Source organism: Rhinolophus ferrumequinum, chromosome 20 (genome assembly GCF_004115265.2).
Source record: "Rhinolophus ferrumequinum isolate MPI-CBG mRhiFer1 chromosome 20, mRhiFer1_v1.p, whole genome shotgun sequence".
In the NCBI taxonomy this organism is placed as follows: Eukaryota; Metazoa; Chordata; class Mammalia; order Chiroptera; family Rhinolophidae; genus Rhinolophus; species Rhinolophus ferrumequinum.
This window is the reverse complement of record NC_046303.1, coordinates 30,237,341-30,245,111: the sequence shown is the minus strand read 5'-3', so window position 1 is coordinate 30,245,111 and position 7,771 is coordinate 30,237,341. Positions and strand designations below refer to the sequence as shown.

Below are 7,771 nucleotides of genomic sequence, written 5' to 3'. Positions count from 1 at the left end.
TGCAAAGGATGGTGGGCAGTGCCCCCTGCAACTAGCAACAGCAACGGCAACTGGACCTGGAGCTGAGCTGTGCCTTCCACAACTAAGACTGAAAGGACAACAACTTGAAGCTGAATGGCACCCTCCACAACTAAGATTGAAAGGACAACAACTTGACTTGGAAAAAAGTCCTGGAAGTACACACTGTTCCCCAATAAAGTCCTGTTTCTCTTCCCCAATAAAAATATTTTTAAAAAATAAATAAATAGAAACTTGTAACTATTTGATAAATAACTCCTGGAGATGTAATATACAGTATAGACAATCATAGTGTATTATAATCATCAAATTTGCTTAAAGACTAGATCTTAATTATCGCCACCACAAAAAAGAAATAATAATTATGTGATGTGATAAAGGTGCCAACTGTCACTACAATGGCAATCATATTACAATATATAAATGTATAAAATCATCATGTTCTATACCTTAAATTTGTATAATGTTATATGTCAAATACAGTTCAATTTAAAAAACAAAACAAAACTCTGGTCAAACTAACAAAGATTCAAAGTCAAATGAATCCTGGCCCCAGAAAACGCTTTCATTTTATTGCTCCTTCTCTAGCTCTCAGGGTGGGAGAGGCAGGTGTGGGAGAATTTAGAAAAATAAGAGTAAAGGTGTATCTCAAAATCATTTCATGTTGTCTTAATAAGACAGTGAAGATAAATTAAAAACATTAATCTCCCTGCCAACAATGCTATTATCACAAACTCAACAAATCTCTATAGCTCTATTATACATACACATTTATTAATTTCACGCAACTGGTAGCAATTCACGATAGTGACATGAAAAAAAATCTGGTACCAGAGTGGAAATGTGTGCTTTCAAACCTTATTTAAAATCAAACTCTCATAGCTTGGTTTCTATTCAGTTCAACTTAATTTCTTTCAGGACCTGGGCCAGCAATCACACTAATTTGCATGACCACCACTGTTTAAACAGGCCCCTTAGTTCTCGATGAATGACTTTCTATATACTATTGGACTTTTGATGCAGAAATCAAGTGCCCTTATTCTGGTAGGCCTGGGGCAGGGGAGGAGAGGATTGACTGTAGCTGCCAAACTAAAAGAGAAAGGAATTAAAAGCAACCCTCCAAAAAGCAAAGCAAAGCTAGTGAAATAAAACATACAGTAGGCCCTACACAAAGTAAGAGTATGTGTGCATAACTTTTTGACTGAGAAGCTCGTCTAGGCAGCTCTAATTTGTCTATAGTTGGGCCACCACCATTTCTAGCCTGAGACCATTGTCCTAAAGTACTCATTTATTTATGCTGACTAGTAGAAAGTCTTAAAGGGAAAAGGGTAGTTGTGTTTGAGCCGCTTATAATCTAAGAGAAAAAACACATATGAGAGAACCCAAAGGCAATATGAGGGCCTTCCAGCCAGTCATAGCTCCGGTGACTTAAAACATTACGTATTTTAAAACCATTGCCATCCATGTCTTAAGCAATTTCATCCCTGTGTATCAAGAGCTATAAAACCATTGTTTATTCAACATGGTTAAAGCTCATAGAGGAGGAAAGTAGAATGCATATACTTGCACAAGTCTGGATCTGTATTTAGGAATCATAAATATAACTACACTAAAGAAATGCTACCCATCTTTTCCTGTGTCAATGAGCAGAGAAAAGAAGAAAGAAAGGCATGCATCTTTTTCTCTTAGCCTAATTGCATTCCTCACCTGGCAGTACAGCCTGGCAGAGGACAAAGTTTTGGAGGCAGACATACCTACAAGGTGTGATCAAAAACTACAGTGAATGTTTAAATTTTTAAACTTTTATTACAGTAAAAGATACATTGCCATCAATCCCCCTTGATTCAAACACACTTATCCCACCATTCTTGCCACTTTCTGAAGCAGTTCTAGAAGTCCTCTTTCATTAGTGTCTTCAGTTGCACTGTTGTGGCTACCTCGATGTCCTGAATTAATTCAAAACATTTATCTTTCATGGTCATTTTGACTTTGGGGAAGAGCCAGAAGTTGCATGGTGCCATATCTGGTGAATAAGGTGGATAAGAACACACCATAATGTTTTTATTTGACAGAAATTGCTGTACCAGAGCAATGTATCACATGGAACCTTTCCAGTGTGGTCACAAAATATGGTGAATGCTGCTGCAAAATGCCATACAATGGAAAGGCTGGGACCTTCAATACAGGAAGTGGCACCTTGAACCTTAGTAACAGTGTGTGACAAGTTTCAACTTGTTTGGTGCAGTCAGTCGGGTGTGAGCTACGGTTGAGAGAAGGTGTGTTTTAAAGTGTGCTATAAATCGTCCTCCATCAAGACAATATTCCGTGTCACACATCACTTCTGATATGGCAATTTCTGTCAAATAAAAACATTATGGTGTGTCCTCATCCACCTTATTCACCAGATCTGGCACTGTGCGACTTCTGTCCCTTCCCCAAAGTCAAAATGGTTCAGGACATCAACGCAGCCACGACAGGCCAACTAAAGACATTCATGAAAGAGTACTTCCAGAACTGCTTCAGCAAGTGGCAAGAATGATGGGATGAGTGTGTTCGAAGTGAGGGGGAGTATTTTGAGGGGGATTAATGGCAATGTGTCTTTTACTGTAATAATTTTTTTATTTAAACATTCACTGTATTTTGTGATCAACCTTGTCGTTAAAATAACCATATTACCCAAAGCAATATGCAGATTAAATGCAATCACCATCAAAATCCCAATGGCATTTTTTCAAGAAATAGAACAAAAAATCCTCAGATTTCTATGGAATCACACAGGACCCTGAATAGCCAAAGCAATCCTAAGAAATAAGAACAAGGCTGGAGGTATCACACTCCCTGTCTTTAATTTGTACTACAAAGTGACAATAATCAACACAGCATGGTATTGGCAGAAAAACAAACTTACAGACCAATGGAATAGAATTGAAAACCCAGGAATAAACCCACATAAATATTTTTGACAAATGAGCCAAAAACATACAATGCAGAAAAGAAAGCCTCTTCAATAAATGGTGCTAGGTAAATTGGAAAGCCATGTGCAAAAGAATGAAACTAAACTGATATCTGTCACGATATACAAAAATTAACTCAAAATGTATCAAAGACCTAAACATAAGACCTGAAACAATAAACTGCATAGAAGAAAGCATAGGTATTAAACTTATGGACCTTGGGTTCAAAGAGGATTTTATGAATTTGACCTCAAAGGCAAGGGAAGTAAAAGCTAAAATAAATGAATGGGACTATATCAAACTAAAAAGCTCTGCACAGCAAAAGAAACCATCAACAAAACAAAGAGGCGACCAACCAAATGGAAGAAGATATTTGTAAACAACGCCTCCAATAAGGGACTAATATACAAAATATATAAAGAACTCTTACAACTCAACAACAACAACAAAAAGAAAACAATCCAATTAAAGCATGGGCAGAGGACCTGAACAGACACTTCTCCCAAGAAGACATACAAACGGCCAAGAGATATATGAAAAAATGCTCACCTTCACTAGCTATTAGGGAAATGCAAATCAAAACCACAATGAGATATCACCTCCCACTGGTTAGAATGGCTATCATCAAGACAAATAATAAGTGTTGGAAAGGCTGTGGAGAAAAAGAAACACTCATACACTATTAGTGGGAATGTAAATTGGTACAGCCATTATGGAAAACAGTATGGAGGCTCCTCAAAACATGAAGAATAGAATTACCTTATGACCCAATAATCCCTCTTCTGGGTGTCTACCCAAAAAATCTGAAAATATTTGTCCGTAAAGATGCATGAACCCCTATGTTCATTACAGCATTATCCATGGTGGCCAAGACATGGAAACAACCAAAGTGCCCTTCGATAGATGACTGGATAAAGAAGATGTGGCACATATATACAATGGAATATTACTCGGCCATAAGAAAAGATGAAATACTGCCATTTGCGACAACATGGACGGATCTTGAGATTATCATGCTAAGTGAAATAAGTCAGACAGAAAAAGTCAAGAACCATATGACTTCACTCATATGTGGGATATAACTGAAAGCATCAAAGGAACAAGACAAACAAAGAAACAAAAACTCATAGACAAAGACAACAGTTTCGTGGTTACCAGAGGGTAAGGGGGCGGGAGGAGGTAAAAGAGGCAAAAGTGGGTCAAATATATGGTGATGGAAGGAGAACTGACTCTGTGTGGTGAACACACAATGCAATATATAGGTGATGTTTTATATAAATGTGTACTTGAAACCTATATAATATTACTAACAAATGTCACCCCAATAAATTTAATTTAAAAAATAATAATAATAAAAAACACAACAAAATCCAAGGCAGAAGGATCCCATAACGTGGGAGTGTTTAATGAATTAGGCCATACTTGCTTTCAAAAATAATTAGGGAAGAGGGTAAAGATAGTCTATTTAGTGTTGGCCACTTCTCAAATGCTGTATGTTCTGCTAGACAGTCTTTCAAATTGCAAGGCCACTTTCGATTCCAAATAGCTCTTCCTCTGGATTCAGAAAAGTGTTCCTGCTACATCTATAGTCTGTGTCTAAGCTCTGAGAGTATTGACAATCACCATAAAATATTACTAAAAATATTTTGGATTTGGCAAATGTAGTCACATTTTTGCCTTCTGAATGGTTTCTCTGAGTTTTAATTCTGAGGACATTTCAGGGAAAATTTAATTTTCACTTCTCTGATTAACTTGCACTTCATTTTTCATAATATTTTCTAAGAACTACTTTATAGCCAAAAAAGAAATGAGCCTTTTAACAATGTGGGTCTGTGAATGAATAAGTCATGTTTTCCAAAAAATGAGTGGACTAAAATTAATTAAATGGTGCTTCTAAACTCAAAACTCTTACAGAATGGATTGTTGGCAAAGTGTCTTTATTCATCTAACTATTTACAGATCACCTATAATGTACAAAGCCTTGTGCTATATATTGGGTGTGTACAGAAAAATGAACAAAAATACTGCCCTTGCCTTCACAGAGTTTATCACCTACTGGGGAAGCCCAGTGATACGAAACTAAAAATGTGATAAATACGAAGGAAACAAGATTCAAAAAATACCATGGGGGGCATGAAGCATGAAACTGTCAGTAACAATTGCGAGACCCTCTCTTGAATTACCCCGCACATGCTTCTTGCAATGTGTGAGCCGGTCACAGTCCCTGCCCACCCTGCTCTCTAGCACTTGCATCTCTTCATGTTAAGATGCCTGAGGAAGTGCACCATGAAGAAGAGGAGGTGGAGACTTTGGCCTTCTAGGCAGAACTTGCCCAACTCATGTCTATCATCATTAATACCTTCTATTCCAACAAAGAAATTTTCCTTTGGGAATTGATTAGCAATACTTCTGATGCCTTGGACAAGATATGCTATGAGAGCCTGACTGACCCTTCCAAGTTGGACAGTGGTAAAGAGCTGAAAACTGACATCATCCCCACCCCCAGGAACACACACTGACTCTGGTTGAACACCGGCATTGGCATGATCAAAGCTGATCTCATAAATAATCTGGGAAGTCTTGCCAAGTCTGGTACTAAAGCATTTATGGAGGCTTTCCAGACTGGTGCAGACATCTCCGTGATTGGACAAATTGGTGTTGGCTTTTATTCTGCCTACCTGGTGGCAGAGAAAGTGGTTGTGATCACAAAGCACAATGATGCTGAGCAGCATTCCTGGGATTCTTCTGCTGGGGGTTCCTTCACTGTAGGAGCTGACCATGGTGAACCTATTGGCTAGGGTACCAAAGTGATCCTCCACCTTAAGGAAGACCAGACAGAATACTTAGAGGAGAGGCAGGTCAAAGAAGTGGTGAAGAAGCACTCACCGTACATAGATTATTCCATCACACTTTACTTGGAGAAAGAATGAGAAAGAAATCTGTGACGATGAAGCTGAGGAAGAGAAAGGTGAGAAAGAAGAGGAAGATGAAGATGATGAGGAAAAGCCCAAGACTGAAGATATGGGCTCAGATGAGGAGGGTGAAAATGCTAAGGATAAGAAAAAGAAAACAAAGAAGATCAAGAAAAAATATATCGATCAGGAGGAACTGAACAAACCAAGCCCATGTGGACCAGAAACCCTGATGACATCACCCCGGAGGAATACGGAGAGTTCTACAAGAGCCTAACCAATGTCTGGGAAGACCAATCAGCACCCACGCAGTTCTCTGTAGGTCAGTTGGAATTGAGGGCATCGTTGTTCATCTCCTATCGTGCTCCCTTGGACCTCTTTAAGAACAAGAAGGACAACAACATCAAACTCGATGTCTGCCATGTGTTCATCATGGACAGCTTGATGAGTTGATAGCAAAGTATCTCAACTTTATCCATGGGACGGTCTACTCGGAGGACCTACCCTTGAATATCTCCCGAGAAATGCTCCAGCAGAGCAAAATCTTGAAGGTTAATCATAAAAAGATTGTTAAGAAGTGACTTGAGCTCTACTCTGAGCTGGCGGAAGACAAGGAGAACTATCAGAAATTCTACGAGGCATTTTCTAAAAAACCTAAAGTTTGGAATCCATGAGGACACTACTAATCAGCAAGGCCTTTCTGAGCTGCTGTGCCATAACACCTCCCAGTCTGGAGAGGAAATGACCTCTCCTTTGGAATATGTCTGTTGTATGAGGAAGACCCAGAAGTCCCTGTTACATGGTGACAGCAATGGGCAGCTTGCCAACTCTGCTCTTGTGGAGTGAGTGTGTAAGTGGGGGCATCAAGGCAGTATATATGACGGAGCCTGTCTATGAGCACTGCGTGCAGCAGCTCAAGAAGTTTGATGGGAAGAGCCTGGTATCAGTTACCCAGGAGAGCCTGGAGCTACCTGAGGATGAAAAGAAGCAAAAAATGGAAGACAGCAAAGCCAAGTTTGAGAACTTCTGCACACTCATGAAAGAAGTCTTGGATAAGAAGGTTGAGAAGGTAACAATCTCCAGTTGGCTTGTGTCTTCACCCTGCTGTGTTGTGACTAGCACCTATGGCTGGACAGCCAACATGGAACAGATCATGAAAGCCCAAGCACTTTGGGACAACTCTGCAATGGGCTACATGACGGCCAAGAAGCACCTGGAAATCAACCTGACCACCCCATTGTGGAGACTCTGTGGTAGAAGCTGGTGGCTGACAAGAATGACAAGGCTGTTAAAGACCTTGTGGTGCTGCGATTTGAAACTGTGCTGCTCTCTTCTGGTTGCTCACTTTAGGATCCCCAGACCCACTCCAACTGCATCTACCGCATGATCAAGCTAGGCCTAGGCATTGATGAAGATGAGTGACGGCAGAGGAACCCAGTGCTGCTGTTCCTGATGAGATTCCCGCCCCCTTAAGGGTGTTGAGGATGCCTCTCCCATGGAAGAAGTAGATTAGGAGTTTCTACCTGCAGACCTCGTGCCCTCTGTATAGTGCCCTGAGTGGCTCTGGCCCACCTGATTTCCTCTGCTGATGTCTAGTGGTTTTTTTCTCTCCTGTCTTTCTGCCTAAGACAGGATACAAGGGCCTTGAACCTTCCCTTCCCACATTTGACATCGGGTTTGGATGTTGTGTGTGGTGGAGTTTTTTGTTTACTTTGTTCTGAAATTAAAGTCTGCAAAACAAAGAAGATGAAGTTTTATACAAAAAATAATAATAACAATTGGTAGTACCCAAAACAGTTTCCTGAAGAAAACAATTTAGTTGGGCCTGACATGTTTTCCTGAAGAAAACATCAATTTATTTGGGCCTTAACGAAAACATCATTTTGC

The 7,771-nt window shown here is 39.8% G+C and overlaps 1 pseudogene; it reads left to right on the top strand.

The window, feature by feature from the left end:
• The first annotated feature begins 5,239 nt into the window (after positions 1–5,239).
• LOC117012371 (heat shock protein HSP 90-beta-like) lies at positions 5,240–7,397 on the top strand (annotated as a pseudogene).
• Positions 7,398–7,771: the final 374 nt, after the last annotated feature.